Source organism: Arvicola amphibius, chromosome 8 (genome assembly GCF_903992535.2).
Source record: "Arvicola amphibius chromosome 8, mArvAmp1.2, whole genome shotgun sequence".
Classification (NCBI taxonomy): Eukaryota; Metazoa; Chordata; class Mammalia; order Rodentia; family Cricetidae; genus Arvicola; species Arvicola amphibius.
The window spans coordinates 39,819,402-39,843,771 of NC_052054.1; positions in this window are offsets into that span (position 1 = coordinate 39,819,402).

Genomic DNA, 24,370 nt, shown 5'->3' on the forward strand with positions numbered 1-24,370 from the left:
CCCAAGTCAAAGTTGTTTGGATACTTGCAGGCACTTAAGATATTAGAAAATTTAGTGGAAACTGCCAACATGGATCCTCATAAACAGAATCTAGTAAAATAAAATCTACAAATTACAGTAAATACAAAATAGAGAAGTAGTGAGGTATGAACAAATACCTCAAAAGTAATCAACCACTGAAATAGTAACAAGTATAATAATATAGAGAAAACCTTATGGATGATACATATTTATGTGTATATATAGATATGTGAAGTATTTTATATATATGTTGTATATGTGTCATACGTGTGTTTGTATGTGTATACTGTGTACTGAACGTTAATAACTCAGTACACAGAAAAATTCTGTAACCCTTTGACTTAAGAATACAGAACACAGTATCCAAGAACTGTTAATATAATCAGATAAGAGGTGTTACCACTGTAGCAATAACTGTAGGTGCTAATTTAATTAAGTACTTTTTGTGTGTACAGGTCACTAACATAAGCATGAATATATAGAACTTAATCTTCAAAGCTCTCACACTGCTCACACACTATTATTATCCCAGTATTAATGGCATGAGAACTGAGGGAGTGGATTTTAAGGCAGTTTCTCACAGTTAGTGAGAAATGGGGCTAATGTCTACACAGAGTCAAGAGTTTAGCTGCAGCTCAATTCTATAAAAACAACCATAGAGGAATCCAGTATTAGACACTAAGTTTTCTCAGTGGGTAACTATTAACTTTGCAATGAAAGTATAAAAATATAATTACAGGGCTTGCATATTATAAATCTTAAACTTTGCAGAGGAGAAAGAAGCTATAATTCACGAAATCCAGAAGGGTTGGCTAGTGAAATGATGATTGTTTTTCCCTCTTTTGACTTGCCACCAGGACCAAGAGGAGGCTAGACCCTGTCAGCTCAACAATGCTCAGGGCTCACTTTGATCTGTACTCTGGAAAGGGTAAGTTCATATTATAAAGCTCTACTAAGTCCTAAAATTCTCAAACAGTGTCTCCATTAGAAATTGGAATATTCAGTAGGCTGCCTTTGTGTCTTAGTGACAGTGTCCTTTGCTTTACAGAAGCTGCTCAGCAAACGTTAAGTTAGTTAAACAGCATTTTGAAAGTTGTCTTATGCTTTGACTTTCCAGATCCGTTCCTTTATTTGTTCTTTGTGATGATGACTGTTATCACTGTTGGAGTGGATTCCCGATTTCCAGTGTTGGCCTCTGGATGCATCTTACTGCGCCAGGTATAGTTTTGGCGCGACGGGCTCTGTGGGAGCCTTCTCAGCTTGGTTGATCACCTTCCTGGACCTGGGGGGAGTTGGGAGGACCTTGGTCTTAACATAGAGTAGGGAACCCCGATGGCTCCTTGGCCTGGAGAGGGGTAGAGGGGGGGTATGGATGGAGGGGACGGGAGGGAAGGGGGAGGAGGAGGGGAGGAGATGGAAATTTTTAAATATAAAACAATAAACCATATTTTTTTAAAAAGGAAAAAAAAAGAAATTGGAATATTCACTTAAACTTAGAAGAAAATACCTCTCACCAAATATCCTACAAGACCTTGAGAATTTCAAGCAGTGTTAACTTCTAAGAGGCCACATCACAACTTGGTGTAGTCATTTCAAGGCAAGACTGTGATGTCTTTAAAACACCTGCCCTCTTTTTTGATGACACTGACTTTGGAACTGAAGGAGAAACAGTAGAGGAGCCTGGAGCCTGTTGTGAAATATTATTTTAGCTGTGTAAAGATGTGTTACATTTGTTGATGCTGCCTTTGGTAATGTTGCAAAGACATGTTACATTTGTTTAATTATGCAAAGTTGTGCTGCATGTGTTTCACCTTGCCTGTCTAAGGCACCTGATTGGTCTAATAAAAGTGATGAACAGCAAATATCTAGTCAGGAGAGGAAAAGGCAGGGCTGGTGGGCAGAGAGAATAAATAGGAGGAGAAATCTAGGCTCACAAGAAGAGAGAAGAGGATGAGAGAAAAGAGAGGCTGGATCGACCAGCAGCCACCAGCCAAACAAAACAACGAAAAGCAGTAAAAGGACATACAAAAAGAAAGGTTAAAAAGCCCTGAGGCAAAATGTAGATGAAGAGAAACAGGGTAATTTACAGTATAAGAGTTAGCAAGAAATAAGAGCAAAGGCCAAGCATTCTTAACTAATAAGAAGTCTCCATGTCTTGATTTGGGAGTTAGTCGACCACACAAAACAAAGTCTGGTACAGGAGCCCTAGTGTTTTTGGTCAGGACAGGACTGATCAGAACAGGGTTTTGCATAATCACACAAGGTAATGATGTGAGTTCCCACAGCTTCCCTGATCATGTGCCCCTCTTAATACTATTTTTATAATTCTTTATGATAGTATACCATAACATAAAAGAGTCAACCATGTCCGAATCTATTTTCCCTGGTGGTCTTAAAAATATTTAGGCTCAAATCATCTTTAAGCTTAAAAAGTTACTGAAAGAACTAAGAGATATTTATTTACCCTTTTTATCATAACTTATCTATCACATCATATATTAGGAAAATCAATCTATTATGTGGGGTTTTTTAATTAGCAAAATTAAATTCAGCTATGAAAAACATTTCTAAATAGTTACAATAAAAATATGGCTGTTTTATACTGCCAATGTTTTTAAATGACCGACCTAATGGAAAACATGTTCCTCTAATGTTTGCATCTCCATTCCTTGTCTCATTGTGTGCTGTCTTTGAACCTCCAAAGCAAAAGTTTTCATTTTGTGGATACAATGAACCACAGATTGGAAATATTGTTTTTAAAAGGCAATGTGTTAATTATGCAATTTTCTTATTGTTGTTCCTTAGACAATAACGCGTAGCAATTACTTGTATAGCACATCTTTACTGTGTGTTAACTATGGAAACACTTTAGAGAGCTTTGGAAGGACAAAGGAAGCAGGGTGTAGATAATACACAAATTCTATGTTGTTTTCTAGAAGGTATGTGAACCTATTTGTATTTTGGTACATATTGGAACTAACTCTACACTCTAGTGGAGTTGTTAATCGACTTTATTTCGCTTGATACTACACCAGGTTTGAAAAGAGTAGGGTTTTTTCAAAGTTGTGAACTAAAGATAAGCGAAATGAAACGAAGCAATTTTTAATTTTTTTAAACATTAACAGCACCTTTATATGGGTATTCCTTCTTTGAGTAACTGTAGCATTACCTGCTCTGGTAATTTAAAAGTAATTCTTTGATGACTGATATAGCTATTCTAAACACTGAAACATTTCATTAGACAACATTTAAAAGTCACAGTTTTTAACGTTAACATCTGATTTATCAGGAAACGTCTTCAAGTCCTAGGAAGCTATAAGGCTCATCATGGCAATGGGGTTTTTTCAAGACTGAAAAGCTGAAAGTTATCCTTCATTTCTGACAACAAATACCATTAGCCATCTTCCCTACAGTGACAAACTCATTGCACACTTTAAAAAAAAAAAAAGTCTGTAAGCACCTGAGCCTAGGTGGCTAGTTGTAAATTGCCTTTTTCCAAATTAAAAAAAAAAATGCCATTACATGGAAAAATTGTGTAGTTCTATTCAAAACCCTAATGCTTTTTCAAGCCAAACTTGAGCAGTCAATAGGGAATACAGGATTGTTTCCTATTCTGTCACAAAGATCAGTAAAGAGACATTGACGTTACCAGCTAGGACTCAAGAAACCTAGACCTGCATTAATTCATTTTAGGCACTTGTGTTTGTTTTGTTTTGATTTTTGTTTGTTTGTTTTGCAGTGCTTTATTGCAAGTCCATGGCTTAGATGCTTGTCTTTTGCAGTACTTGGTATCAAGCCCACGGCATTATAAATACCAGGCAAAGTCAAGATTTTTCAATGAAACTTGTTTCTCTCTCTTTGTTTTTTCTTTTTTCCACTGAGTCCAAGTTGGTGAAGATCCATGCTATGTGTGACTGCTGATTAACTTCATACTAACAATGACAGTACCAGCTCTTGAACACTCAGGGAAAATATCAATGAGGCAGAAAAAGGTAAGTGATGAATCAGGTTTATTAGGAACACAGTCTTGACCTTCCAGACTCCCTAAAGCCTAAAAATAGCACTTTGAGAAAGGGTATGAGACAGTAACATCCTGTGAGTGGCATGTGTATCAATATGACTCTCCCAAGCTTGAATGTTGAAAAGCTACATAAGTAGATTGACTCTCTTTCATGAATCACATATGCATGTTCTTTTCTTACCACATTAAATCTTCATAAGATAACAGAGAGAAAGTCTTATGGACAAAATCTCTCATTGGCTACCTGGTGTGTGTTTATGTGTGTGTGTCTGTGTGTGTGTGTGTGTGCATGTATGTATGTGTGTATTTGTGTGTGTATATGTGTATCTCTGTGTGTGCAATAAATAATATAAACATTATAAAAATCACTAGGAAGTTTCTAAAAGCTGCTCAGTAGGGTTTCATTGCCTAGACTTACAGTGCCCTCATTAGCTGTTTTATAAAAAACAACAATAAAATAATCAACTTTAGAATTACAGAATGAAGTGACTCTAAGTAACAAGCAGGTAATTTCTATCTTTGGCATTTGAAAACGAGTGGGTAAATACACATTTTGAGAGTTCAAAGTAGCCATAGTATAAGCATAAAGAATCTGTAGGTCCTGAGGCTGAGCAAGCAGAGGGCATGGGAGGGTGTGCATCTGCCACTCAGCATTGTTTCCCTGCATCTGAGAGGTGGGTGCCAAATACTGGCGAGACAAGCAGTGAAGCAGACAACTCTAGAAAGCATCTTCCTTAGAAGAGCTTTTCTGCTCTGATGAGTCCTTCATGTTTACAAAACAGTTTCCATGATCACTGCGAAATTCCAGACAGCTGTCAGCGAAACAGCTCTGTTGGCCGTGTTACTCCTAAAAGTAAGGAAAAGAAAGACACACACACACACACACACACACACACACACACACACACGCAGAGAGAGAAATAGAAGGGAGGGGGATGGAGAGGGAGAGAGAAACACAAAGCTAAAGAGAAACAGAGAAGAAAGAGGAAACAGACACCAGAGAAAGAGAGGTAAGGACAGAGAAGTCCTAGCAAAAGTTCAAGTTTGAGGAAAAAGTATCTTAACAAAACCAAGAAGAAAAGGAGAATAGCTTTGTATTATATAGTTGAATTACCTACACTTACAAAAGTCAGCATTAAACAGTGTTTTGTGTGGAATTCCATTTCATACTTCATTTTAATTGTAATGTAAAATCTATTATCATTTATTCTAAGCATATACTCAAATCTCGTGTTAGATTTGTTTGCTTTTTTGTAGTACCAGTGATTGAGGCCGAGGTGTCACACATGGGAGGCAAGCCCTTTACAGGGCCCTGAGTTCACCTCCAGTGACCTTTCCCCTTTTTATTTTGAGACAAGGTTCCACTGAGTTGCTAAGGCTGGTCTGGATCTCTGTTGCCCACACAGGCCTTCAACTCTCCGTCCTCCTGTCTGAGCTTCTGCGGTATTCATGAGAGGTATGTTACCTTCCCCTGTGACAGCCAGAGCTACAGATAATGCACAGTCACATCCATTTATCAGCTGTTACATAAATTGGCGTTTGCCCTCCCAAGACTCATCTGAGAAACAACTATGCTACTGTCCACTCAGGCAGCATTCTGCTTACCTGATACGGCTGGTCAGCTGTCAGTTTAATGTACTGTGCTGCCAAGACGGCCACTTAACAGGGTCACTTCTCAGGATGGCAAACATGAGATTTAAAGCTTGACCCATTTTTCTAGTCTCCGTTTTTTAATGTCTCCTTTAGCAGCACGGGGATCAGCATGAGTTTCCATAAGCATGCAGGCAAGCAAATGCACCGTCACAGTCCCTGCTAGTTCTCAATAACCAACTGGGCTTCTTGGTGCTCTCATAATGGGATTTGTTCTGATTCTCTGGACCATTTCACACACACCATTTTGCCCTCCAGCCCAGGGCCGCTGTGTGACACTGAGCTCCTTGGGGAATAGGAGATGCCTTTCACATTCAACATTTACTGAACCTGTGATCTCAAGCATTCTGCAAGGAGTTGTATAAAATACAGTGTTCTGTGTTCATAAAGTAGGACCTGGTATTATCTGGCTCCCTTTGAGCATAAATATTTGCCTATTGTTTGGTTTGTTAAAAAAAAATTCTAGTTGCTAGGGGCAAAGGGACAAGATGACCCTGTACCCTACCTGGCAGGTATGGAAAATTTGGAGTGAATAAAAAGGCAAGAACACAAGAGATGAAAGATCACATTCCCTCTTTGATGCCCATGAAAGCGGATCACAAAGCCAAGCTATTGAAGAATTCAAGCCTAACAAAGAATAGGACCCAGTATTCCTCATTCTCACTTACGCTCTGCCCTGGACTGACCTATAGGTCATCACTGGGTCGGTCTGCCCAGCAAGTAAGAAACAGAGGTCTTAAACAGATGTGGCTCTGCCACTGCCTATTTGTTCTTTGCAGAATCATTAGTTATGCAACCTATGTTTGATTCTTTATTAGGTTATTCATTTATTTCTACTTATAATCCGAAACTCAAAACCCCAAAGATCTGGGAGGACATGGGAGGCAGGACAGAGAAAGCACACTGGTAGGGGCCTCAGACCTGAACATGAATAAAGCCTGGTATGGTGAACTGAGGGTTTAACATGACATTGTCCAAGTTTTCACCAAAGATTACAGGAGACACCGAACTGTTTCATTACTCCAAGTATGGCGTTCTAATTATTGGTCAGGATGGCATGGAACTTTTTTACATAATAGAATTATTACAGCTTGGGGTCCAAAATCCCATTGTTTCTATACCCCTGCGCTTCTGTCATGGCTAGGGCTCAGAGGCAGCTGTAGATGTATGAGAGCAGCTTGTGGGCACAGCATCTAGCTGTCCCTGAGCTATGAGGTAAGCCTGGGTAGAAAAGACATGCTGAACTAATAATAAACGTGTGCCCTTTTAGAGAATTTAATGTGGGTGTTGATGCTGACAGAACAGCCTCAAGGTTGTGAGGTGGCAAATCATGTATGCACACAGACTACACAAATTTACCAGAAAAAAAAAGAGTAGAAAATGCCCTACAATTTTTAAAGTCAATTAACAACACCTGTTCACCCCCAGCATTTGGCTAAGATACCCAATTGATGTGTGTTTACTTCATCTCACGTGACCTATTACAGATATTTTTTTTTCACTTGGATTGCCATAGAGGCAAGAAATTTCAAAAAATAAGCAAAAAGAAAGAATCTGATTTCCAATGTCCTTATGGACTCGTTTTGATGGAGCACAGGTCAATTCCTGTACCTTGAACATGTTAATCTCACGAGCAGATCAGTATTTCTATCAGCAGAATCCAAAACCACTAACTAATGCATGCCTCCCTCGTTGTGTCTTCTGAGGCTGACAGAATGAAATTCCAATCAAGTGATACAGCTCTTTCCCTGTACAGTATCAACTGGAGTCTTTCAACTATTTTACCTTGGTTTGTTAACCACTGTTTGCCAAAGTCATGGTTGTTGGATGCTTGCTCATCACATTGTGTTTCCCTGGAACCCTAAAACGCACTCTCGTATAAATTCTGCTGGTCCTAAAGAAACACATTCTATGAGTATGAGCATACCTTCTAGAGCATCCTTGCCTAACAGTTTTGGTTTCCTCCAGAGCCTCAAAGCTGTTGTGGTACACACAAGGAAACACAAGTTAAATTTGATCAAGAAATGTAACAAGAGCATCTTCAAAAGATTAGCCTTGTTGAGTAAGGAGAGATGGGAAGATGGTGAAAATTAGGCACTGAAAAGAGTCATGAGGAATGAGACTAGGAAAGAAAAGAAATTCAAATATGAGAGGCAAGAGATTTTAGTTTGAAGTCTATTTTGTTAGATATTAGGATAGCTACACCTGTTTGTTACATAGGTCCAATTGATTGGGGAATTATTTTCCTAATCCTTTACTATGAGGCAATGTCTGTTTTTGAGATTAGGTGTGTTTCTAAGACCCAGATATTAATCCACACACCTATGAACACCAGATTTTTGACAAAGAAGCAAAACATATCAAATTGAAAAAAAGCATATTTAACAAATGGTGCTAGCATAACTGAATATAAACATGTTGAAGAATTAAAATAGATTCATATATATCACCATGCAAAGAACTCACGTCCAAATGGATCGAACCTAAATATAAGGCCAACCACACTGAACTTTATACAAGAGAAAGTGGGAAGGACATTTGAACGCATCGGCACAGGAGATCACTTCCTAAATATAACCCAGTAGCACAGTCACTGAGAGAAACAATTAATAAATGGGACCTCCTGAAACAAATCTTCTGTAAAGAAGTGGACATGGTCAACAAGACAAAACAGCAGCCTACAGAATGAGAAAAGATCTTCACTAATCCCACTTTAGACAGAGGGCTGAACTCCAAGACATACGAAGAACTCAAAAAATGGTAATTAAAAGAACAAATAATCAAATAAAATATAAATGAAGTGCAGACCTAAACAGAGAACCCTCAACAGAAGAATATAAAATGGCTGAAAGGCACTTAAGGAAATGCTCATCATCCTTAGTCATCAGAGAAATGCAAATAAAAACACTCTGAGATTACCTCTTACACCTGTAAGAATGGCCAATATAAAACACACTGATGACAACTTATATGGGAGAGGTTGTGGGGAAAGGGGAACACTTCTGTATTGCTGGTGAGTGTGTACATTGGTACAGCCACTTTGGATATCAATATGGCAATTTCTCAGAAAATTAGGTAACAACCTTCTTCAAGACCAAGAAAAACCACTTTTGGGTATTATCTAAAGGATGCTCAATTGTGCCACATGAACATGTGCTCAACTATGTTCATAGCAGCATTGTTTGTCATAGCCAGAACCTGGAAACAATCTAAATGCCCCTTGAACAAAGAATGGATAAGAAAAATGTGGTACATTTACACAATGGAATACTACATATCAGAAAAATTCAAATCTTGAAATTTGCAGACATATGGATGAATCTAGAAAGCATTATATTGAGTGAGGTAACCAAGACTCAGAAAATTCAAATATCATATGTACCCACTCATAAAAGTGGCTTTTAAACATAAATCAAAGAAAACCAGCCTACAATCCACAATCCCAGAGAATCTGTACAACAACGAGGACCCTAAGAGAGACATACATGGATCTAATCTACATGGGAAGTAGAAAAAGACAATATCTCATGAGTAAATTGGGAGCATGGGGACCATGGAAGAGGATTGAAGGGGGGGAGAATGAAGGGAGGAAAGCAGAGAAAAATATAGCTCAATAAAGACAATAAAAAAATCTTTTCTACCTTTCACATTGGTCACCTTTCTAGTTTCATGACCTATAAATATATATGAATGCATGCATATGGGTATATAATATTAAAATCATGTTCTTCATTTGAGAATAAATGTGGTATATATCTTTCAGAATTTTGCTTAAATTATAAGGAAACAAATAACTGCAATTGTCAACAGAAATAACTACTCTAGATTACCATAAACAACAGAACAGATAATGAAATATAGTGTGTACATAAACACACTAGAGATTTACTGAGCTACGAAGACAAGTAAACATGATACTTAAAGGAATATGGCTAGAACTAAAAAGTTTTATTTCAATCAAGGTGGCTCAGACTCATAAAGACAATAAACTGAGCATTCTCTTTTGTTTCTGAATGCTTGCTCATAATCTATCTATCCAATTATCTATCCGTTTGTGTGTGCATGTGTGCATGAATGTGTACGTGTATGTGTGTGTGTCTGGACATGAAACCATGAGAGAAACAGTATAGGGTTCAAAGAGAGGAAAGCAATTTGACGTGGAAATTATGGGATCTGAGGGAAAAATGCAAAGGGGAGAGGTGCAAAGAACATGAGGAGCAATGTTCGGAAAGATGAATTAACTAACATCACAAGGAAATGTCATAGTAAAACCTAGTTCCATGTCTTCTAGTTTAAGAATAAAATAAATAACCAGGCCTTTATTTCTATTTATCATGTAAAAATAAACTTTGTAATTGCCCCTAAACAGTTATTTTACTAGTTTATTGTAACTATTGCAAAATGATAGGTGGGGATGGTAATTACAATAGAGAAATGAACATGATATTCATTGAGTTCAGAGGCCATACATTAAACATCAGAGACATTTGACATATATGTCAAATACTACAAGATTATACATAAAAATACCTTTAACCAGAAACAAATACATCAACTGCTCCTAAGGAGAACTAGTTTATTGTACATTTAGACATATATAAATATTTGTAAGAGTATATTTGTTTTGCAAAGGTAATACTAATATTTATTAAAGAATATATTTATCTGTATTAAATAGGAAGCTGAAATAGCTAGATTGTCAATAAGTTCACTTAGAAATAGTCACTGATAAATTCTAATTCTTTCATTTCCTTTCTATGTGTGTGTCTGTGTATGGGTGCCTGTGTGTTCACATGTGTGTACATGTATGTGTCGACTACAAGTGGACTGCATGTGTTCAGCTCTATCCTCTTCTACTTTATTTTTTCAGACAAGATCTCTCATTGAACATGAAGTTTGACAATTCAGTTAGGTTGGCTGCCCAGCCTTGAGATCTGTCTGTCTCTATCCTTTCTTAAAATGTGGTTTCAGATATATGCCACAAGACATGCTATTATTTTTACATGGATGCTAGATATTGACCTCAGATCTTCATGTATAGCTGGAAAGTATTTTATTGACTGAACAGTCTCCTCTATCTTTTCTTTTCTTGCCTGATTTTCCTCCCCTTACCTCTATTTCTCAATTGAATTTCATTCTTTCCTGTTTCACTTTTTTTAAACAAAGATTTGATTTAATCTTTTTATTATTAATTGTTTTTATTTTGTGTGTGTGTCTTTCACTTTGTGCCTCCTGAGCCCACTCATCTTCTCCTCTTTCTGAGAATGAAATACAATAAAATTTAAGAGAAAAAAGAAAGGAGTGCGGAAGACAGGAAAAATCTCACCATCAACCTGCAATGTGACAAAGGGAGTCACTCAGCAAACACTTTTATCCATGCATTTTTATATACAAGTGGGTATTCATCACAAAGAATCACTGGTCTTGTTCAAGGTCCTTGATCTCTGCTACACAGTCAATGCTGGGCCCTAACTGGGACTCTTCCTGGACATTCTGTTGCTGCCTATTGTTGTGGGGACACTGCAGCCCTGGGTCCATAAGACTGACTCTCCTCACCCTAGGCTCCCATGATCCAGGAGTTTACACATGGAGTGGATGTTGGAGTGGGCCAATACTTAACCCTGATCCTGGGTCACCAGGGTGATTTCTCCAGCATTGCCCTCCCTACTTCACCCCTAACCTAAAGGGGTAAGCAGGGAGTGGAACAGTTCTTCTACTTGCGGGTCTCTCTTAGAGTTGATTTTCTCACACCTCCACGTTCAGGGCCAGCTCTACTGTGTTGTCCAGGCAAGGGGTTGAGGCTACTTTCCAAAGCTCTGCAGCTGATTAGGGACAGGGACAGCGCTCCCACTCTTATGACCTTAAGGCTACCTCTTCCACTGTTCTCAGGCATTGACTGTCCACTTTGCAGAGTGCTGCAGCCGGTAATGGGGAGAGTCAGCTCTCTAGTCAACCAAAGGTGGCAGCATCAGATTGGGGGAGGGCATCTTTCTTTATATTTCTTTCTCCCTCACTACAGATGAGGGGGTGTGGCCAGCTATCCTACTCTCACAGCCTAGGGCTATCTTACCTGCACCTCTGCCAACAGGGTCAGCTCTACTGTGCTTGCCTAGGAGAGTTCCTGTTCCTGAGTGCTGCAGCCGAAAAAGGGAGGGTCAGCTCAGTTGTCTGTCACAGGCAGTAAGCACAAGCTCTCTCTAGCCACTCCCAGTACATTCTTACTGACAAAAAATTCTTTTTCTTAAATATGAATCTGAATATTTTAATAAGGTACTTTTAGTTTTTTTACTTAAGATCACTCCAGTAAGCAAATATTTTAGGGAAAAATGTTCTGAAACTATTGGTTCCCCATCCACTGAAATGTACCACATATATCTGCATGTGTTCAATCTTTAAAGAGGGTAGAGATCATTACAGTGTTTAAATAGGTTTTCCAGGATACAGATAGCAACTCATTTCCACTGTTTGGAAAAAAATCATTTTCTTGATAAATTTATTGATGAAGAGCTTAATGAACAGATGATTTAGCTTAGTATTTAGTCATAAACGTGGACATGCTGACAAAAGCCTATGTGTATCTTTAAACTATCTAAACAGTAGAAAACAAGTTCAGTCTTCATTTCTAGGATTCTCTACCACCTGTTTCTGAAGTCTGGAGATCGGTCCTCTCACCCTGAACTTCACCCTCTTCACTGTTACCTAAGCATATTCCCAGTGTTCCCCAAGGTAGAGCTCCATTTGCCTTCCGTGCAACCACCCTACCTACAGGCTTCACAGATGTGCTTCTGCCTATTCTTGACTGTTCCAGTCTTACTGCTTAGCTGTGATGTCAACAGTCACTCACTCATCATGTTCCTGAAGCACCTAAACAGCTTGGTCCTGTGAAGGGATACTGAATCATTTCCATCCAGTTCATCACACTTGCCATGTATTGGTTTTACATCTTACTTTTCATTAATACTAAAAATACTATGTCCAGGTACTAAGAAGTACCAGATATCTGGTAACTACAGAGTTTAAGATATTTAAAAATCATCTCTGTGGCACAATTGAATTCTGTCATAAAGTTTTAAGCAAATTTGACTTTATCCAAAAAAATGAAAGAATAGAGTAAGCAGGGGTAAAACACTATATGAAGATAAAACCTGGGTTACATAATATGAACTATATAACAATGGGACCTATATGCACATAATAAGAAAATGGTATCTTATTCCTATACTACCATAAATGCTCTTTAGAAATTCACTGTACAGATTTAGTGTCCACACTTATGAAAGCGATTTTGATAGCTGTGAAAATCTGATTCAATATTTTACCTACATCATGCTGTTACCACTTTTTGACAGATGCCTAACATATAAATGAATCCGTGTTGCTTCATTTTAGGCTTGAAAAATAATAAAATATAATTTCCCTGCGAAAGAATAGCTGCATTTGTCTGTGTGGGGTCAAGAAGGACTATATATCTAATGGGCTTCCCTGTGACTCAAAAGGACAGGCATGTGCCTAACCATGAATTCACTTTTACCTGCATGGCAAACAATGATCCAAATAGAGGCTCTCCACCTTGTGTTTTTATGACTCACATTAGGGCTTAAGTTGGATCATTAAGCCAACAGGATTTACTCAAAGCTCAGAACAGCGTGGGCAGTTCAAAGCCTAGCATAGTCTATTTATAAAGCAAACGAAGCATATTCGCATCTTTAGTGAGTGTGAATTCAAGTACAGTAAAATATTGCAGGGGTTTTCAACTATTTCTCACTAAACTATTTCTTTTTTATGAGATTACTCTTCTTTGCAAAGAGCAGAGAAAAGATTTAGCACTTCCTTCTGGATGGAGCAGTGGTAGATGAGAGCAAGCGCCTAGCCGCATGACATTGGGTCTCTAAGAAATCCCAAAGGGAACCAGGTGCACCTTTGTATTCTATGATCAAAGCAGTGTCTGGACAGCTTATTTCATAATATGCAAGGTCAATTATTGATCAAAATGATGTTCAAGGGTTCTAAAGACTAATTCAGAAAGGCAATGGGATCTATTTGAATTAGTGAACTGATAAGCAGCAAGGAAAAGGAGGGACATAGAGAGAAATAAATTATACAGAAAGAAGTAGTGGAAGACTTGGCTCTTCATCATTTAATGGTGGTCCAGGATAGAGAGCACTGCTTCTCCATTCAGTAGGTGTTCCTTTGCCTCTTGATGAAGCTATCTAACTGTTACTGCTGCTTTCTGGTGCTGTCCCTCCATCATACACCATGAACATTAGTATTAGGCTGCCTAATGTATGCAAACATGAGGAGTGATGCCTTCATCATACCACGCAGAGGGTGTTCAAAAATTTGGGATGGTTTTTATTGGAGATGTAACATGAAAACTATCAATAGAAGTTGCTATTACACAACAATAGTGTTGTGTTGAACACTGAATGTGAAAACATACACTGTTTAACTAGAATATCATCCAGAATATAATTTGTCTCTGGTTCTTTGTAGCAATTTGATGTATTTCTTGCATTTAATAAATGTTTTGGTAAATACATGTCCCTCATATAATTGCACTGGAATTAAGAACCATTACGACTGGGTGGGGAGAAAACAGCAAGAGTTGGGCATGGAGGCTCACACATAAACCTTAGGACTTGGAAAACTTCACAGAGAATAATACTGTGAGCTCAAGGTCAGCCTGGACTATAGAGTAAGACTTTGTCTTCAAATATATAAACAGTAACAAAAATATTCCAACAGTCCCATGTTTACACATCTTCTAATGTGTAATGTTCTCTTAGTTGTTCACCCTACTTTGCAGGTGAAATTAGTTTGTGCCTATGATCAGGACTAAAGAAATTCAAGTCCTGCTCAGTGAAGAGTATGAATCCTGGAGAGTAGCTAATTCACTAAGGCTGTAGTTCTCAAATGTGGGGTGTGACCCCTTGGAGGGGTTACATATCAGATACACTGCATAAGAGATATTTACATATGATTAACGGTAGCAAAATTACAGTCATGAAGTAGTAATAAAATAATTTTATGGTTGGGGGTCACCACAAGATGAAAAATGTCTTAAAAGGGTCACAGCATTAGGGAGTTTGAAAACCACACACCTAAGGAATGGCTACTCTTACAAAAATATCCTTTTAAAACAATTAAAATCATCCAATTAATTTTTCCTAGGTTAGTCTTTCTTATCTATATGCCCATATATTGATTTGGTTGGAAAATTCATGGAGCACTCTAGAAAATGTATTGACTCATTATAATTGCTAATTTAAGGTGTCTATATAAATGAAAATGAGCATCAGATGTTCATTCTTTTGGGCAAGCCTGTTAGCTTTTTCTCAAGTAGTTTTGAAAGAATTCATATTAGTATGAGGGTTTAAGTCATTCTGAACAATTTTTATTTGATAAACTTGATCTTCTAAGTTTACATGTGGAACAAAATTGCTCATTTACCTTGTGCCTGGAAACAGAATTTGCATTCTCCATAATAGTTTTCATGTTATTTCATCTAATTCCAATCTAACACATCCTTATATACCATTGGTGGGATCTACCATGCATCCACCATGGAAAGAAGTTTGGAGGTCTCCAAATAAATAAATAAATGTATAACTAATGTACACTATAGCTATCCTACACCTCTTCACACACTCCAGTTGAAGGAAGTAGTATATAACGAGAGACACCTTCAGGATAATGTTCAGTGCAATACATTTTGTAATATTTTCTGTACAGTCTAGTACAGGAAACAACCAGGTCCCATCAATACATATGTAGTTTCTCTCTCTCTCTCTCTCTCTCTCTCTCTCTCTCTCTCTCTCTCAACACACACACACACACACATATATATGTGTGTGTGTGTGTGTGTGTGTGTGTGTGTCTGTGTTTGTGTGTGTGTGCATGTGTCTATGGCGTGTATGTGTGCAGATGTGTATTCTAAATAGTAAATATGTAGTAAAGTAAGTGGAAAATTATCTATGTATAAAACTACGTACTATCACTTGTAGCAAAATTGCATAATCCTGGGGGAAAGTGTATTAATTAAGTTAAAATAGCTGAGACTCAGAAAGGTAGTACAGCATGCTCTCTCTCACACTAGTAGAAACAAGAACTGAAAATTAAGCTGCAAACACAATAGTTATCAGTGTGCACTGGGAAGTGTGACAGGAGTGGGTCAAGGGTGGAAAAAGGGAGGATGGATGACCACTGTGTATTGCTGCATGAACGGAAATCAACATGAGTCCCATCGATACTTGAAATTCATAAGTACTAGTTTAAAGGTATGACTCACCTTTAGGTGAGGAACACAATATTTATAAAATTTTATTCACAAAATGAGGAAGAAAACAGATTTTAGCTGGTATTAACTCATCATTATCAGACAGCATTCTATATTCAGATGAGTTAAGACCATTTTGAAAGGATAGTATTTCATGGGTCAGTTCTATTGAAATCCCATTTTGAACCTAAATACTTTGACCATCTTCTCTCAGCAAAACTGTGTGCTAAGTGCTGGAGACCTAGGAGAAATAACATTAATGTAAATCAAACAGCTGCCTCTACTGCTCTTATAAACAGGAGAGACAGAATCATGGGCAATAAGGTACACTTTATGCCAGTGGTAAATAACATGAGTCATGCTGCTTTTTTGGTGTGATTTTTAACACCTTTCCTAATGAACAACACATCCAATGACAAGATTTAGCTTACCAGTGTGAAAGATGTTTGTTAATTTGGGGAAATTTGGGTTGAAATTTTAAAAATACTTCTCACCTAGTGAGGGGGGAGGAAAAAGCATCTATATGAACTCTCTTCCTATTTTAAGACTATACATCTCAAAGAGTAGATTTTCAGGATATGTAAAGAACTAAGATTCTTAGACCTGACAAAGTGCTGTATTCTTGGAGGCAAAAAGAACGAGAGAGAGATAATAAGGCTGCCGTCCTCTTTTGTCTGCCTTCATGATAGGAGCTCGTTCCCCACACCCAAAGCTGAAGTAGGGTTATGGAAAAAAGTTGGTGATTCATATTCATGGAATTTTATTTCTATATTCTTTCAAATGCAGTCTTTTCCTTTTTATCTTTACTCCTGGAGTTGCTTTTGCAGCTGAGCAAAATCTAATGAGTTGCAAGGTAAACACAAGACAAGCTTCGCATCCGGGAGCCTTGCCTGACGACTCTCATTTTGATCTCATCTGCATTTATTAAAATTCAAGTTCTGGGCACTTCATTTTGCCTGTAGATTTTCAGCTTTAATTAACAAAATATAATGTGCCAAGAACTGAGATTGTGAATAACTGATAGATATTGAAATTATCCCTTGATAAACTATCACAGTACCTTGGGCTGTCATTTTAATAGTTAAAAAAAATGGTGAGCTGTTGAGATCTGGTGGTTGCCTGTTTTGTCTATTAAGTGTGGCATATAATACATATAATACATATAATAAGAATATATGTATTCTTTCTTTGTCTTTCAATACATTTGGAATTAAAGAAATAATGTATTAATAAGGCTGTGAGTATATGGAATGTGCTGAAATGTTCTTACTGATATTTGTATCATAATAAAAGTCATCGACAGTAATTAAACAAGGTAGATAGAGCAATAGAGACAGCATAGGCACCCTACTATTAGGCCTAATATTCTGACATTCTTCTTTCTAATTTGCTGTTGAGGGAAATAGAGCCTTCAATCTATGATTCTCTGCAGGGACATTCTGGATTATGTTCAAGACTTTCTTCTCAATCTGTATTCTTAGAACAATAAAGTCGTACTGTATTTCAACAAATCCAAAGTACTTCTCTGTTTTTCACATTGTAATATCATTACAATGGGGATGACATTCTAGATTCCCAAAAGTCTTAGTTTAATTGGAAGTGCATTCCCTTTCTTAGAGGTACAAGGAATATAATACACCTTTCAGTGGAAAACACCTTAGAGATGAAGCAGGATTGCTCTTGACTTGGAAGCATAGCAGTTCAAGTAGCAATAAATAGGAGATATAGAAGGCACTGGAAGAGCACACTGCACCTCCTCAAAATAAAGATGCAGCAAAAATCATTTTCCTTCCACATGACAGGCTGACCCAGACACACGCTGACCTTTACAGTGTACCTGCACAGACGGGTAGCTCTATACCTCAGTGCTAACATTCAACTTTCATGAATAATGCAGGGCTCAGAGTTGCTCTACTCTGCTTATTCTCCATTCTTCCAAGCATCCATATTATACTCAAATGATGTAACCTTATGATTTGCATTAATTCATGGACTTGAAATGCATCCTCTGTAAGTTTCCTGGGAGACAGTTTAATTTCATTTGTATGCATGTAAATAGCACCAAGACTGACATAAAAATTAATGAACTATTTACTTCAGTACCATATTCCTTGTTCCTCAGAGCAAACAAATGTTTATATAAATAAGGTAATCAATATAAAATTAAAGCTATAAAGTGTTAAGCAAGGAAACAATGCTTAATGTGTTCAAAGCAAAAGACAGTATTTAACGATGAAAGGGTAAGTTAGGGGATCGGGACAAGGTTCACTGGACAAAGTGTTTGTCATGCAAGCGTGAGAACCATAGTTCAGATGCCAAGAAAGCATGTACAAGCAGGACAGGTGTAGCAGCTGCCTCTATTCTCAGCTCTTAGGAGGCATCGATGAAATCCTTGGAAGATGCTGCAGATAGACTAGTGGTATTAGGAAGCTCTTGGTTCTTCAAGGGGTCTGCCTCGATTAGTGAAGTAGAGAGCTATTGAGGAAGACACCCAGCATCCTCTCCAGATATTTACACACACACACACACATGCACACACATGCACACACACATGCACATACACATGCACACAAGCACACACACACACACACACACGAGTGTGCACACGTACCATGCATGCATACATATGGTCAGGACAGAAAGTATATTAGAAGAATACATAAAGTGAGAAGAAATAGTTACAGTGCACTGGTTATTCTTCCTGATAGTGCTTCCCCAACATGAGCTCCACTAGAATGTCTGGTGTCACTAGAGATTCCAAGAAGCAACCTACTGTTAACCTTAACTAATGAGAAACATCACTAGATCAAAAGTATATTAGTGGTATGCCCTTTCCATTCATAAACTTTGATTAAGACCTGCCTTCTAGTACAAATATTTTATATGATTTACATATGTTAACTATATGTTCATCAAAGAGTACTTCCTGTCTCTCCAAAGTACTTGAAACTTCTAATACATACCGAGAGTCCATAAGAACTGGCCCTGGACATGAAAGTCTCATGTCTGTTAATGATTCCCACATTGCTCTCGCGTTGCAGTTTTAATTAGAGCATATTATTATTTTGTTGAGTACCAATCATATGAAATATATACCATTATTTCAGGGCCCAGATTGGTACACAATTTTGAAGTTAATGAAGTTGCTGTCATTCAGAATTTTTATTTTAAATTATTTCTGCAGTTTTACAAAAAATATGCATGAACTAAGCCTTTCCAACCCAGAGGAGACTGTACTTTTTGTTGTTCAAAATTTCCTGTGTATATGTATTAATCATGAATATAGTGCATACTGGTTTTCACCATATAATTTGAAACTAATTACATAAAATTACATCCCTATTTTTCTTTTATGGTTTCTTTCAATTAAAAGGGTAATATAAAACTGTAAAAGTCAGTAATAAAAAAAAATCCCCATTTATAGCAGTGAGCAGTGTAAAATACATTATCAGAAATTGCTTTGGGACCAAAGGGATGCTCAATGGTTAAGGACACTGATTGTTCTGGAAGAGAACCAGAGTTCTGTTCTCAACATCTACATGGTGGCCCATAACCACTGATACCTTCTCTGGGCCTTCTGAATGTGCATTCAGACACATGGGCAAAACACTCATACATAAAATAAAAATAATCAAATCATTCCTTAAAAGTTGCTTTTATTTCCAATTTTTGCTATTATAGTTTCCAAAACAAAACCAACATGAGCAATGTAAAATGCTTACAACTTTAATAACCATAAAATATGAGTGAAGAAACAAAAGAAGGAGAAAAGAAAGGTGGAAACAAACTTGCTCTTAATATTACATCCTAGTTCACAGGGAAAAATCCCACAAACAACCATGAGGTTTTATTAACAGTCCCTGCCAATGACTACATTGTGGTCAATAGGATCATTGTGGAGCAGTCCCCGGCAAGGACATTTGGCAGAATCTATCACCTGGAGGCTGCTAGAACATTGCAGGACCATCAGACCTGATGCTCAAGCCTTCATTCCACATGGTGCAGCTATCAACTGGCAGCCATAATTAGAAAAATGGGTTTTATAGGCGAGGTCAACTTGGCAATGTTTATAGAGACAGCCACAAGATTATTATGTGAGAAATATAATAGACTGTTTTATTTTAGTATACACTATCTATAAAATTTGTTATTAAGAATATGCCAGCTTAAAATGTATGGATGTCAATTTAATGTCTTTAAGACTTTATTGTCTGGTTTTAGTTTATATTAGATTTTTGACCAAAATAAAAAATTGCTTTGTATAAAAAATGCTACATATCAACTATCAAATCAATTATACAAAATTGCAAAGATTCTTTCAATAATAAAACCATGACTTAGAAGAGAAGACAAGCCTTTTTTCTAAATAATTAATTCATATGACAACATCATATTGCATTCAGAAACACAATGCTGCTTCTATTTTTGAATGTTCAGTTTATTTTACCATTTTTAGTGAGGTAAAATGATCTGTCAAATCAAGTGACCACATATTATAGCATGAAAATTTTTTCTTAGAGAAATGTTTATTTTTTGAAGAATGTGCAGAGGATTGTCAAGTAAGATACTGGTATCTGAAAGTGCTCAATGCACTTAGTCTTCAAGGAAATGCAAATGAAAATAAGTTTGAGTTCCCATCTCATCCCACTTAGAATAGCTATTGTCAAGAAAATGAAGGACAATGAAGGCTGGTGAGGCTGTAGGGAACAGAGGAAGGTTTACATAGTATTGCTAGGAATTTAACATGTTGCAACCTCTATAGAAGCCAGAATATAGACATGGATCAACTCTATGAGTCAGCTACATACATGTAGGACTTTAAGCCAACATACAAAAGAGATATTTACACATCCATGTTTGTTACTCTGTCATTCACATTTACTAAGGTATGAATGAAATCCCCTTTGTGGTTGAGTGGCACGCGAATAAAGGAAATGAGGTACAGGTCACAAAGGAATTGTTTCAGCCCTAAAAACATTATCACTGTAGAACTTGCCAGAAAATGCAAGGACTAGAGATGATTAGGACAAAGAAAATAAGTCAATTACAGGAAAACAAATACCATGTTTTCCCTCATATATGGGATCTATAATGTGTGTGTATGTGGAATATGTGACTGGGGTGTGTGGCATATATGAATGGTGTGTGTGTATGGTGTATGTGTGGTGTGTGAGCATGTATGTGTGTATAGAGCATGTGGTGTGTGTGTATGGTGTATGTGGCGTGCATGTGTATGTGTATGTATTATGTATGTGCACAAGTGTGTGGTGTAGGAGGTCCTTCTGTCTATGTGTTGATTTCATTGGTTAATGAATAAAAAACTACTGCGTTGGCCTGTTGATAGGGCAGAACTTAGGTAGGCAGGGAAGAAAGAACTGAGTGCTAAGAGAAGGAAAGAGTCAAGGACATGCCGTGGATCCATGGCCGGAAGTAGATACGCCGAAACTTTTCTGGTAGGTGCAGATGGGTTAAATTAAGATGTAAGAGTTAACCAATAAGAAGTTATAGCTAATGGGCCAAGAAGTGATTTAATTAATACAGTTTCTGTGTGGTTATTTTGGTTCTGGGAAGTCGAGACAAATAAGCAGCCCCCTGCAACAAATGTGTGTTTATGGTGTATGTGGAGTGTGTGTGTGTGTGTGTGTGTGTGTGTGTGTGTGTTAGGATGAACATAGACACGGGCCATGAGGAGGGAGGGAAGTCTCTGAAAGGTGGCCTAAGGAGGGAAGAGAGATGAAGGGCATTCTGAAGGCAGAAGAGAGGATTATTTTGAGGAGAAATGGGATCAGCAAGAAAGGAACAGAAAGAATGGGGGAGAGCAGTGGAGAGGGAAAAGGAAAAGAAGGGGTAAAATGACATATGTCTGAAGATGTCAAGATGAAATCCATCACTTCATAAACAAATATTCTTTAAAAGAACAATGTAGGGTCTCAAATATTTGGTAGGATATGTATGCTAAGAAACACTTCTTATATGTCAAATCCAATGAATTACCCAAGCATTCAGATTTAAATAAGGACAACCTATAATCTACAGTAGTAATAGAACAAAGCCTCCACCAGTAATCCAATATAAAACATATTTAAGACATTTAACAATGGAATGGTAGCAATCTTTTCAATAATTTGAAATTGGTAATAAAAAGAAATCTTTGATCATTAAATCAAGAGCATAAATTTTTAGCATATATGATACTTTAATAGTTTTTAATACTTATATGAACTGTTTAAATCTTACTAAGGAACTTGGAATTCCAAGTATCAAAGAATCATTTCTTGATATGAAGCAATCTGTTTATTTAGAATACCATGACATTTAAAATTTTAGTATGAGGTAGTTGTGTAGGCTACAGTCAACAGTGAGGAACAGATTCTGTTGGATTTTATATATTAAAGAAACTTTGGGGACTAGAGAAATGGCTCAGCATTAAGCAGCACTGGATGCTCTTCCAGAGCATCTGGGTTTGATCCCAACACCCACATGAAGGCTCAAAACCATTTGTAAGCCCAGTTTAAGGAATCCAAAACTATTTCTGCCCTTTGAGGACACCAAACATGCAAGTTGTGGACAGACATAAATGCAGGCATAGCACACATAACAAAACGCTTTTTTTTCCTACCAAATACCCTTATTAATAGACCCCAGGCTTCTCTTTTAGTAGAAATCAAACACAAGACACCAAGATCAACATAGAGCTAGAAGAAGAGAAAATAAATGGAAAAGGTACTAGAACAATCTAATACCTAATACATTGCCCTGTCTGTGTCAGTGTTTCCTCTTCAGCTAGCCTTTCCTCTGCTCTGAATGTTGTCAGCAGAGAAGCATTTCGTGCCTGCAGTTAGAATTTTCTCTGATGTATGAAGTTTATAATGAACCGAGAAACTCTCTCATCTATCAAGATTGCCAACTAATTCGTTGGAAAAATCAAAAACAAATTCAAGTGAGTACGTTTGGTGCTTGATTCCAGCAATAAATTTTATTAATGCTCTGTTTAGAGTAACAGCAATAAGGAAGACAGTGAAAGTTGGTGCAGTCAGCCGACTGTACTGGAGGGTTTGTGTTCTCTGTTGTAATGAATCTGTGGAGAGTCTAGTAGCTACTAAAGCATCAAGACAAAAAAAATCCAGAAGATATTTATAAAGTATGATCATTTTTTTGATTTTTTCAGTAAATAAATAGTCTGTTTCAACCTATGTCTTTATGGTAGGAAGAGCTGTCAGAAACTTGGAGTAGAACTCAAGCTACAAAGAGCTATTTCATCTAGATCTGTCTGCCTTTTATCACATTTAAATTGCATTTTCTTTAAAACAGTTTCTATCATGGAACTAGTCTAAGGAATAAAAGCGATTTGTTTCTTAACAATTCATGTCACCAGTCTTGGTGCCTTACCTAAGTTATTTTGTTGACCTCTTCAGAATCCCTTAGTGTTGGCAAGAATTATAACCTCCATTGTATTTTCTCATAAAAGTTTAGCTTACATAATTCAGTCAAGAGAAAGATTTCCATTGGCCTCCAACGTCAGATATCATATGCTATTCCCTTTTCAGATACGGCATCTTTGTGGGAAAGCTCTTGTCAGTTGGCATATGACTGAGCTCTATCCCTGATGTTAACAGAATTCAGCAAAGCTCTCAATCTTCATTTCCCCAGAACATTCAAAGGCCTTTAGACAGGGTTCTAGGTCTCTCTTTTCCTTTGGACCCAGCTTTGCAGCAGTCTGGTATATGGGCAGTAGCCACCAAATATCAATAGGCTAACCAAATTGCCTTTTTTCGAACCATGTTGCCTTTCCTCTCAAAACTAAAAATCAAAACGTTGAGCTATCCTTGTCAAGCTGGCCCTTTCCGGATAGTTTTTAACATGAAAAGCCAGGTTGACATCTTGTTAATATGCAAATATACCATCAGACAGACTGAAGGATGATTTTTTAAATTTTTTGGAAGCTCGTTATGATACTAAAGAGAATTAACACAGTTCACCGGAAAAAAAATTATTTCTACAATAACTCTGACCAAAGGCACTGATAGACAGACTGACTTATACCAAGTATGGATCTATAATGTATATGAGGAAGGTCATATATGACAGTAAAGAGATTTCATTCATTTCTGCTAAAAGAATAAAGCTGCCACTGCTGGTTCAGTTTATTTGGTGACACCTGTGGCAGACCATTAGAACCTGTGAGGGGGCAGCAACAGAAAGGTGTGCCTTTCTTTCTGCTCTGACTGGAGAGGCTGCTGAGTCCTAGAAAAACACAGCCCAAGCCTCACGATGTCCTTATAGAGTGGCTACACAAAACCTACAGTAAAGTGACAATTTATGTCTAGATCCCCCCTGAGCTGGCAAGCAAACAGAAATCTTTCTTCCCCGAGGCAAAACTAAGACAGAAAAACAAAAATCCT